Source organism: Sinohyriopsis cumingii, chromosome 2, assembly GCF_028554795.1.
Source record: "Sinohyriopsis cumingii isolate HCF-2022 chromosome 2, ASM2855479v2, whole genome shotgun sequence".
In the NCBI taxonomy this organism is placed as follows: Eukaryota; Metazoa; Mollusca; class Bivalvia; order Unionida; family Unionidae; genus Sinohyriopsis; species Sinohyriopsis cumingii.
In genome coordinates this window covers 33,968,725-33,981,646 of record NC_142962.1, presented here as the reverse complement: position 1 = coordinate 33,981,646, position 12,922 = coordinate 33,968,725, and the positions used below count along the sequence as shown (strand labels likewise).

The 12,922-nt window shown below is 35.8% G+C and overlaps 1 protein-coding gene across 8 annotated transcripts in view; it reads left to right on the top strand.

Moving 5' to 3' along the window:
* The window catches only part of LOC149804599 (MAP/microtubule affinity-regulating kinase 3-like), a 184,194-nt gene that overhangs the window by 34,426 nt on the left and 136,846 nt on the right, over nt 1-12,922 (top strand). The window lies entirely within an intron of this gene.

The following is a 12,922-nucleotide window of genomic DNA, read 5'->3' as shown; positions in this document are numbered from 1 at the left end:
ATTTTGGTGCATTCTGTAGACAGATGTGTACTTTCAATTATTACTATTATTATTCAGACAGTATACAATTTTTGTTTATCTGTGTCTTTTCTTGTTAAAGTTTGAGTTTTTAAAATAACATGAAACCTATCTTTTGAAATGGTCATGATTATTTTGTCTCCTTCTCTTAGTAACTGATGTTAGGATAGGTATTACCTTCCCATTTCTTCTTAGTGTGCCATTGCAGCATCCCATGGCACCATCTTGAACTGGTTGGTGGACAAAGCCACAATTTTCACTTCAGAAGTTACAACCATACTGATTGCAATGAACTAAATCAAAACCTCATCATCTTTTCAGATTCCATTTCCACATTGAAATCCTTGCAGAATCTGAATTCTGTAAACCCATTAATATTCCAGATGTTACAGAAACTAAATACATTTTGGGAAATGTATACTTTACTATTGGACGCCTAATCACATTGGTATAAAGCAGTGCTGTCCAACCTTTTTGACACCATGGGCCATTGAAAAATGTTTTTCTTGAAGCAGAGGGCCGCAGCATAAAACTGAAAAGCAATGACTATATAGCTGCTAGAGCTCTGGTGGGCCATTTAAAATCAGCACTGGTATAAAGAGTTAAAGAAAGGGCAGATAAAGCTGCCCTGAAGTTATGTTTCTGACTTTGAATATTATATCAATTAGCAGCATCATACCTGGGGATAATATGTGGATGGCAATCTCCACTAACTTTAAGAACATCAGACCCATTATTGGAGGGTCGCATTGGTCATATAAAGCAAAACAGAGATGAGATGGTATTATGGGTCACATATCCCACACACATCAAATTCATGTGCTTCTCCTGAAGGTTGAACCGTGAACAGTGGAACAGTCTTGTCAAGAGTGTTCGTCTTCACTGCATGTGATAAGTATTTTGGTGTAAACTGCACAAAGAAAGTATGATGATATACCACACAAGAAAATCTTAAATTTTGGGGGGGTGGGGGAAATGCAGATAACATATTTTTATCAGTTTTTTAGGGATTTTATTTGTTGCCTTCATGAGTTATTTTATGTACATTTTACAGAATTTTAACATTTTTATATTATATTTTATCATGTACCTCATGTTTACATTTATTTGGGAGGATTTATCTTAAATATTTGTGCAATCCATTGAAATTTGTTTTGAACTTTACATTTATTTGGCACCATATATCCAGCATTGTGCTGAGGTAGTGTAAAATGCTATTGATTAAATGCATATCCAGTTGATTGTTTCTGTTTAGCTACACTGGTCATCAGAAGAGCTTTTGGGATGACCTGCATCCATCATCCATTCATCTGTTAGTTCAAGTGTATCACTAATACTCTTAAACTACTTAAAGGATTGCCATGGAATGTTGTACACAGTTTCAGCTCATGGTCTAACACAGTAGTTCCCAACCCCAGGTTTGCAACCCAAATCATGGTGGCAAGGACATTCTGGAGGGTCATTGGGGGTCACCAGCATTTTTTTTTGTGATGTCTGATTTGTTCTAAATGAAAATTGTGTGAAGAAATTAAATATAACCACCTTGGAAGTCATCTTGAAAATATGGTTATTGCTTTCGTGGTCATAGCAACATAGGTTTACATGTTATTATATTTTTCCAGGTTCCATGGTAGGTTTTTGTTTTGCCTGTGAAGCATAAGCAAAATGTACAAAGTTTCTGGCAGCATTGTTATTGATGGCATAAGCATTTTGCAAAGTATTTACAGTCATGAAACTTGATCACAGTATTAATTGCAGAGGATGATGTTTATTTATCACAACCTAAGGTGGTCACAATGACCAACTTTTCAGGCTTTATTGGCTTTGGTGTCTGTTTAGTGTCTTAATGTTCACACTCCATTGACCTTGCTTCATACTTGGAATATGCCTAGCTGGAGAAACCAGTCATAGCATTCTGTGGAATTCTTGTGTATGTATTTGTACTAGTCATGATTGACAATAACTTCACTCCTATGGTAAGTGTAGAGACTTGTTTACAAACATAAATTCTTTACATAACATTGACCTGTTGACCCATGTTTTCATAGGATGTTGCCACTTGTAGATGAGTGCTAGTTACTTACACTTAAGCCTTCTGGTAATAATGTGCAACATGAGCATGCAGATACCTATACCATACTTATTCTACTTTACAGTAGGGGGGCTGCTGTCAAAATGGTATTCTAGCAATATAAACACTCCCACGTTTGAAAGTTCTAGTCTAAATAAGTATGAAAAGTGTTACCATCGACAGATAAAGAAAAGGTGCTTTAGAGTTCTTTCATTCTATCACATTTTCCCTCTATAGAGTTCCTAGTCTAAAATCTTTCTGAGTTCGTGGTCTTAAATCTTCCCATGGTTAGAACTTCCAAAAATGCTTTTTATTCTTTACTTGCCTAGTTACAAGGCTGAATGAGCTTATGGCATGGTCCTGGACCCACTGTGTCTGGTTCATTGTGCATCAGTGAACAATTGCTATTTTAAACATTTTTGGCCAAAGTTGGCATGGAGGAACCTAGTGTAATGTTTTCACATTTTAACAAATGATGCCAGCCTGACTTAAGATATGGTCATTGTTAATAAAATAATAGAAATCCGTTAAATGACTTGAGATACTGCTGAACAGAATTTGACAGCAAACATCCTGGAAGGAAGACCTTTCTATTAGTAAAATCAAAATCCTGTAAAATTAAAAATTGTGTAAACTGGTTTTTCTTTCTCTTTAAACACCACTCGTCAAAATTAGACTGAACTTTGATGGAAAGCATCCTTGCATTGAGGAATTTAAGGTACACAGATAATGCCATCCACTATCATTTATGGCTAAATAAATAGGATATTTAACAGTGTCTCCCTCCCTCCTGCAGAACAGAATTTAACAAGACATGTTACAAAGCATCCTGGTACGAAACTATTAAAATTTATCTCCGAGGATAGGTTGACATAACTTTGCAAGAGAAGTATTAGATGTGTAGTATGGCTGCCATTGCAGCCATATTGAAAATCTTGTTACACCACTCCCTCGATAACTCGCGCCATAATAACTCACAAACCCACTTATAACATGGGGGTCAGGCATGGCTCCCATTTTTTAAAACCAGAAAATACCCCACAAATTGATCCTTATTTGTTGAAACTTTGATGTATCGCTCGTTTTATCATCGAAAACAGTAGATATGACCTGGAAATTGTAATCAGTGCTGAAATATCAAATTTAAAAATAGGTCATACAATTTTTTTACATTTTCTTTCCAAATGAAATGTAAGGAATTCTTGATCAGTGAAAATGTCACTTACGCCGAGTGGAGGCAGTACTTTAATAAATAAATACAAATTAAATAAATTTTTTATCAATTGAAATTTGTGTTCTAGTTCTATATTTTAGTTCCTTTTAAGAGTAATTATTATAAATGCAATGTGTCCTCTTGTAATTAAACATAAAATGCGTCAATCTACCATAATAATGTCTGCTAGCATTTCTCTGAGAACATAATTAAGTACCGACCGTGTTTTGATAACTGATTTCCGGAAGTATTTGTTGTATTGTTGCACTGAATTAAAAGCTGGCCTCCATTATATTACCATGTTAATTATGTCTTTTGAATCAAATAAAGGCGGTGGAATAAAAGAAATGTTAAAAGGCACAAAAATCATACAAACTTAAAATCTAGTGGCCCTGGTCGTATGTCAGGTGAACTCAACTTCATTTGATCAATCAAACAGTTATAAATGCTGTTGTGTATATAACATAAACTACCTTAAATTAACCGAATCTTTCCTAATTGTGATCCAAGATAACAAGGTAGCCAAGCGAAATGAATACTTTGTAAAGAAAAGAAATTGATTTCACAGATACGGGTCATTGTTGGCAAGTGAGTTTCAGAGAATTCTTGAACTGGCATTTAGAGATATCCTCAAGGATGATAAGAAGTTTCATTATTACTGCCAATGAAATCACGACATCAATATTGTACTCATTGAACAATACACAAAACTGAGTTTTAACGTAGACGAGTGTCGCATGAAAAAATGTCGTGTGTTTAAAAAAAAATCTTGTTGGTTGGTGTATCAACAGTTAGTCTAGTTCTGTGGAGTCCCGATTTGGCAGGATCGTATTAAACACCTCTACGGGAACCAGACTCTTCAAGAAAACAAAAAAGCAGTGACGTAATGCACAGATTTTTTCATGTACACATGATGGTTGTTGAAATCAGTTGGATACGGTCTTTCATATGTTTGGATATTTTGAAAATAAATGTTATTTAAACAGAATAACGAACAACTTCATTTGAAAAAGTGCATTGTTAAAAATTATTATCGATGTGATTGTAAAATGAGGATTTAGTCAATAAACAGACCAGTTCCCTAATGCCGCTCCCCCCATGGTTTTCTTGATGTCAAAGCAATTTTTTTCTTCAGTTTTTGGAGGCCCCTCGGTAACTTGCACCTTGATTATAGTGCGGACTGTGTTTGTGGACCATGTTGTGCATGAGTTATCGAGGAAGAGGTGTATTGCTACTCATCGATAATGGAAAGTGATATCAGCATGGGATTTCCACCACAAGACTTCTGATGTCTAGTTGGTCCTAAAGGAAAATGGTACAAAGTTTGGATATGCAATATAGATACCTCAGTAAATCTTGATATTGCTACTCTTGATAGACCTGCCAACTCTTAGGATTTTGCCATAAGTCTTACAAAAATTACCCTTAAAATATGGACTTACGGCATGTAAGCAAAATCTACAGAAAAATGATTGGTGCCAAAAATTCTGGATAATCAATTGATCCATGTTTGATATGGATCCAGGTTTCATACTAGGATTAGTTAAATAAGTCAGGGAACCAGACTATCTTTACAGCAGCACTCCATATGCTATAAACTGCACCTATTTATTCATGCAAAGTGTCTGCATGATCAGACTGTTGATTATATAATTTTTTTTAACTGGCACCCAGAAAGCAATGTATGTTTACGATGAAAGGGAAAATTAAGCTTCTAAAATTTTTTTATTAAGCAACACAGAAGAAGAATAAAAAGGAGTATTCATATTCTTGTGAATAAAAGCAGGAAAGGACACAATTGCGTTTATTGGACATTACATGCCAATTTGAGTGTCTCGCAGCAGGAGATATGATTGCCGTCGTCATGTGAAATGGAAAAAGAATTTCCAAGAATTTACATCAAGTTAAGAGATACCAACAAGGCATTGAGTTGCATATGGTTTAAAACTAAAGTTTATGCAGCTGTACTTGGGATAAATAAAGTCTACGCATACTTTGCAAACTTTTCAGTTGAATATAATATTTATCGTCGCTGAGTTGAACTTTTAAATATACTTTCCAGCTTTACAATAGCAGTTATTTATATATTTTGTTACACCTTATTGAAAACTGGTCAATCTTACAGAAAAATCAACTGCCTTACTGAGACAGACTCCTCAGGGTTGGCAGGTCTATCTTGACTATATGGTTACATCAGCATTGGGTTTTCACAAAAAAAAAACTTGTGATTTATAATTGAGCCTCAATGAAAATGGTGCCATTTTGACATCCATTATGACCAGCACTTGCCATCTTGAAAATCTTGTTACTTCTACTGTTATTTATATTTTTTGTTGTGTGCTTTACTTTTATCCGTGATTGAGGTTTGTGAAGAATGTTTTTTAGCGTACTGGACTCTTGTCATGATTGTGACTGAGGGTTGTGGAGAGTGTTCTTGCATACATGAGCACATATGACTTTGTCCTGATTATAACAGTAAAGAAGATGTTTACTTGAAGGGTTGATTTACTTTCCATGGAAAAAAGTTAAGTTTTCCGAAACATACTGTTGTGATGAAGTTCAGTTGAAATATGTATAAATAGAGGTTTGGTTAACAATTGATCTTTCCCATTTTAAGATCAGTCATTGGAATGACAGACCTGCCATCCCTTAAGATTTTGCCATAAGTCTTACGAATATGACCCTTAAAATATGGACTTGAGGAATAAAAGCAAAAACTACAGTAATATGGTTGCAGGGCTTGAATTTAACACAAATTTCTTTGTAGCCATAAGGACTAGTATATTGAGAAATTTACTAGTCCTGCCAAATCTTTACTAGTCCTGTTCACAAAACAATGTCACACAGCTTTCATGTATGTTTACTGATTCAATTTTAAAGTTTGAACAACCCGCAACAAAACTGGATGTTTTCTGTGTGTTTGTTTTTGCGAATTGCGTGCACCAGTTAAACCACATAACGTTCCTTTCCTCATCATAATTCAGCCATTCCCTGTCTTTTGTCCATTTCTAATGAAATTTTCCATTATGCTTTTCCTTATCATAAGAATTATTCCTCATCATTCTCATTCAACTTTTGCTTTTTTTCCGGTGGCTGAACACCTTCTATCAATTACCACATTTTGCCTGTCTAATAAGGAGGGAATTGTGCCTTGTTTTGAAAAACGATGTTATAGTATAGCTGACGCGAATTATTTAAAGCAAGAAAAGGTCCTTTATATAAGAAAGTCAGACCAAGAAACGTGTTTCAAAGCACGTGTCTTTGCCCCTCCCACAATTAAATGGCCTCTGCCTAACAAAGACTTAACTTCAGCATATGTTCAGCATGATCAAAGCAGTGGCTATTGTAAACACTGTTATAAAATATTAGCATCAGAAGATGGTGTTAGTTTCAGCTTGGAAAAGGTGTGTTCCCATCAAACGAAGCCATCTGACACTTGGCGCGTTGTATTTAACAGCTTCAATTATGGTATCACAAGTCTTAAGTTTGGTAATTGTTCCTAATTAATCGAACCTCAGTGTATTGTTGAAATTAATAATAAGGCGGAAAATTTTCAAATCTTAGATGTCCATGCTCAGAGATTTTAATTCCCAACAAATGTACGGCATTCTGCTTGGATATCTCCACGTGTATTCTATTATTTGTTCATTCTTGTAAGGGAAAAATATAAAAACTATTCGTATCATCATAGAAAAAAAGTAATTCTATGGAAAGGATGTGTCAATAACATAATCGTAATAAATTGATCTAATTCTTATAATTATTTCGATGGAAATGTAAAATATCTAGCTTCCTGTTCGTGACTGTTGGAGCGTTTGGGTAGCAAGCAAAAAATAAGAAACTTAAACAAAGAAAAAACTCGCAAACTAATTTCTTTGACTACTTTTTGCCATGTTGTTCTGTGTGGTATACAGCTTTGTAGTTTGTTACTGTGGTCTACTGAATAAAGTGTAATACCACTTCATTTTTTCATTTAATTCATTATCAGATTAATTAGGATCAATTAGCAAACATCTGTTGTTAATGATGGGACCATAATTTAAGTGAAATGCACAAAATCGGATGGATTCTTGTTATAGAAACGCACCTTTCCGAGGCAAAAATTGACTTCATCTCCTGATGCTAATATTTTATGACTGTGTTTACAATGGCCACTGCTTTGATTCTACAGAACATCTGCTGAGGAATGGCATAAACAAACGCTGACTATTGATAACCAAAACTTACTAGCCCATCGGACTATTAACATTATGAAAGCTACTAGTCCAACAAGAGATCTGCTAGCCTTGGGCTAGCGGACTACCGCTAATTTCAAGCCCTGTGATTGTGTTGGTAAAATCCGGGTAATTACCTCATATGTGTTTTATTTGAATCCAGTTATTATATTAGATTTAGTGGGGTTAGCGAACCATTTACAATAGTACCTCGGATGATTTAAACTGCACATATTTTTTCAGGCAAAGCTTCTGCCTGATTATGGATTGATTATAGAATGTTTTTATAAATAGTGTCCAGCAAGTGATGCATGTTGAAGATGAAAGGGAAATTAAACCCATTAAAAGTGTTAATAACCAATGCAGAAGAATAAAAAGGAATATTCAGATTCCTGTGAATAAAAGCTGTAAGGGACACAATTATGTTTTTTGCACATCTCATGTTGATTTGAGTATCTCGTGTGGGTGATATGATTGCTGTTGTCTTGTGAAATGGAAAACAAATTCCAAGCAACAAGTCGTTGTGTCCAGATTGGAAATTAAATTTTTGCAGCTGTTAGTGAGGCAAATAAGGTTTATGTGTACTTTACGTCAGTTCAACATAATGTTTGCCATCACTGCATGTTTCAAATACCAAACATTTTAAATACATGTTTTCAACTTTATGATAGCATTGTATGATATTTTGTTACACCTTACTGAAAACTGGTCAGACTTTGGGGAAAATAACAGCTGCCTTTCTGAAATGGTCTTGTTATGGTTGGCAGGCCTGGAATTAAGTACAGTTATGTTCATATTCACTATGAGAGCTATTATGAATTTAAATTATTCATTGGAAATAGAAAGTGTACATTGACTTTATGGACTAAAACACTATTTTATGATTTTTGAGAACTCGATCAGAGAATTCATTTGGAACCTTTTATATTTTTGGACTTTGTGATAGGACATTTAGAATTATTTGGGATTTAATTCACAGTACTATGTGTCTTAAATTTTCACCTTGTAACATGGAGAAATAAATTATTTGTTGATTTTAGTAAATTCGTTTGGCTTCTTTCTGTTACATAGTTTAAGATATAGCTGCAACACTATTGAATAGAAAACCCCCTTATGATGTTTACTTTGTTCTACTGTAATGAATGTTAGTCATGGAACATGAAAAAGTAATTTTTATTTTTTTCTTGTCCCAAGAATTATGTACATTTAAAAATTATAGCATATTCGGCATTGCAACACTTGTAAATGTAAAAAATGTCTGAACAAAATTGGCAATATCGCCATATTGCACACAGCAGTGAACATCTCTTGTTCATTTACTACTTCAAGCAACTGTTATAAACTACTATGATTGTATTTATGTTATTTTATTTTGCTTGTGCATATTTTCCGATTTTTCCAACATGAAATAAAATAAAAGTAAATAAAAATAATTCATGGGGCCTTTACTGGGCAATCAGTACTATAATATAGTATATAATAATAATAATAATACTAATGAGGACTTTGTATAGCGCCTAATCTTTAGAAGCTCTAAGCGCTTTACAACATTATATAACACCTATAAGATAAAAAAACATAATATTATTACAAAAACAAACACCATGAAATTAGAAAAACATTAAAAAATAAAAAACATGCTGAGAATATTTCAGGTAGGAAACATTATTAGATCTTTAAGTTTGTTCTTGCAGTCGAAATAAGTGAGTTTTGAGAGCCCTCTTGAATGTGATCACTGTGTCTTTGTGTCTAAGTTCAGTGGGCAATTCATTCCACGTTGCTGGGCCCTGGTATGCAAAAGAACGCTGTCCATATGACTTTGTTTTCATAGTGGGAATAATGAGTATACGATTGTCAGAAGAGGAGCATAAATATCTTGCTGGTTTTTTCACATGGGTGAGGTCGGATAGGTATGTTGGACTAGAGTCCGACAGTGAAACGTAGCACAGAGAACAAATTTTGTGTTTGATTCTGGATCGAATGGATAGTCAGTATAGGGTACAGAGCAGCGGGGAGGTGTGCTCTGATCGTGGTACTCTAAGTATGATCCGAGCAGCTGTGTTTTGAACTTTTTGAAGTTTCTGGAGTAGATATTGAGATGAACCAGACAGAATTGAGTTACAATAGTCCAGTCTTGAAAGTACTAATGAACACAAGTCTTTTAGTGGCATCAACTGAAAGATATTTGCGAAATGAGCTGATGCGTCTCAGCTCAAGATATGCAGCCTTGCATATGTTCATGACATGTTGGTGCAGTGTGAGAGTACTGTCCAGAGTAACACCTACGTTACATACTGATTGTGTGAATTTAATGATGGTGTTGCTGATATTTATTGTTTGAGGTAAAGGATGTAAATGAGAAAGTCCTTATGTTGTGATCAGAATGGCCTCAGTTTTATCATCATTCATCTGCAGCTTGTTACATGTCATCCTTGATTTCACATCAGAAATGCACCTCTCTGCACCGTGGATGGTAGCATCAACTTCAGTTGGGTGGCTAGATTTGTATATTTGGGTGTCATCAGCATACAATTGGTGAGACACTGGATGATAATCTATGTCACTTGAGAGCATCTGAGTGTACAGAATGAAGAGAACAGACCCCTGTAGAACACCACAACATAGATCAACTGGGCTGGGGTGTATTCTATTTGCAGATACAATTTATGTCCTGTTGACCAAGTAGGACTTGAACCACAGTAAGGCTGTATCATGAATGCCAAATACATGCTGGAGACAGTGAAGTAATATATCATGGTCTGTTGTGTCAAATGCTGCAGACAAATCAAGGAGGGTGAGGACTAATCTTTCCGCTATTCAACGCAGAGAGAATGTCATTAACTACTTTCAGAAGAGTAGTTTCAGTACTGTGGCAAGGGCGATGTGCAGATTGTACATTGCTAAAAAGACTGTTAGAATTCAGATGAGATACAAGCTGGGATAGAACAACCTTTTCTAAGATTTTTGATATGAATGGGAGGTTAGAAAATGGGCGGTAGTTCTTTAAATCGTTATTGTCTAGTGTTGGTTTCTTCAGCAGAGGCTTTACAATGGCAGTTTTGAAAAATGATGGGAATTCCCCGGATGAGAGAGAGGTATTGATAACATCAGTTAGTGAAGGCAATACTGGATCTAAGCACTCAGGCAGCAGTGATGTTGGAATTGGATCAAGTTCACATGACTTTGGTGCACTCTTCATCAGGATTGTACTTACAAAATCCATAGAGACAGGTTCAAATGCTGCTAATGGTTGCTGCTCAAATTCTGTATCCCAACTGTATGGTGATGACGAGTCAATTGAAATTGTGGTGTCAAGCTTATCTCTAATGGTTTGTACTTTGTCACGGAAGAAATTTGCAAACATGTCCGGAAGGTCGACTGGAGAGAAGGTGGTTGGAAGTGGTGTTGATTTGTTCCTTGACATTAGCTTGTTAGTAATCTCGAAGAGCTCTTTGCAGCTGGAACTTTCCATGATCTTAGTAGTGTAGTGGGCTGATTTCGCTACATGGACTATATTTGTGACATTCTTCTTAGCGACTTCATAGATTTGCTTATAAATAGTGAGTCTGGTGGAAAGCCAGAGCCTCTCAGCTTTACGGCGGTCTCTTAGCTTTGCGAAGCTGGTCCTTAACACTGCTATACCATGGAGAACACTTGAATTGATACTCTGCACTTGGTAGCTGGGGCATGTTTGTCAAGTAATGAACGCAGACAGTTATCGAGTTCTGCGGTAGGAGGTAAGCAGGTTGTTAGGTTAGCTTGGATGTCGTGCATTAGTTTGGTTCTATTTATCATACGGAGGTTTCTTTTAGTAGCAGATAAAGGTGGAGGGTTAGGGACTGATACGTCAAGATGGCATATAATGCAGAGGTGATATGATCCAAGGTCAAGGACCGTAGAATGTTATCATCAGGTCTATGAAGAATCCAGTCTAAAATGTGACCATGTTTATGGGTGGGTTGAAAACATTAATGGAATCTATAAGTTTTGATATAGACCAGTACATAACACAGTGTAAATTGTATGTGTTTTTCATCATTTTGACCCAATCTCATTCTTTCAAATCACATTTAAAAAAGACATCAGTTGCTATTTTATTTATTTTGACCTATGCTCTCAAGAGTTACCAATTTTTATGGATATAAGCGATCCAGCTACATGATGTAAATCATATAAAATAACACAAATCTTTAATTATTCACATAACTGCTCATCATTAATACATTTTAATTTTGTATTTGGGCTTACCGTAACACGTATTTATAACTGTCAACACAGTATTTATTCTACCTTTGGGGGCCCCGAGTGGCCGAGTAGTCCAAAGCGCTCTCCATTATGGATCACTGCCATCTCACCTCTGTCTGCATGGGTTTGAGTCTCGGATTTGGCTAATGTGGGTATGTGAGAAAGCTTGCCAGTAGCTTCTCGTGGGTCGGTGGTTCTTTCCGGGGTTTTCCAGAGTTCTTCCTCCACCATTAATACTGGCCGCCATGTATAGCCTATCATGTGCTGAAAAATGGCATTAAATCCTACAACAACAACAATTCCACCTTTGATTTTGGACAGCTGATTGTCTTGGCATTTCCATTTGTTTATACATGTAATTGGTGGATGTCTTTTGTTTTCTGACAGGAGACCAGGAAATTGTTTGATCCATGAAACTGGCATGGGAAGAGGGTTTTCTTTTGTCTGGCAGCAATGCTGGTAACTTTGTTCTACAACATTACTGCACATGAATTAACGGTTGGAAAATCTAAAGTGGGTTGAGCAGGATGAGATGCCCTGCATAATAGCAATACTAAATTATTTGGTCCTCCAAAATTTTATTGGACTGACTAACCATTGAGATCAATATCATTGTTAATCAATTAAAATATTGATTATTTAAATTAATGCACTATTGTGCATGCATCACGATTTATGCCAGCATGGCTGGCAGTTTGATTACTCCTGGGGGAAGGAATTAGAGCCTCATCTCCCCGGCTTTTATGTGTTCACAGAACACTGTTTGATTGAGCCGTCAGGTTGTAGGACTATTTAGTCCCTAACGACCTGAATGAAGGGCTATCATGAGTGGGAATGAACCCAACATGCACTCATGTTCAAAGACAAATTACACTGGTCAACAGTGAAATCATTACTGACTTGAAAAGGCCCTAATCTGTAGTATTTTGGTGTGCCGAACACGAATATAACCGTGAAAAATTTGTATTGGCTCTCGTTTTGAAGATATTCATATACCTCATTTTCTATGTTTCACTGTGTAAATTTCTCTAGTAGGACTGCAGCAGCATCCGGAATAATGATGTAACATTGCATAATACCATCATGCTCACATCATCCACAGTTGATTGCATCATTTTCTGATGCAATGCAATACTAATGCCATGCGGCTGCTGAAGTAAG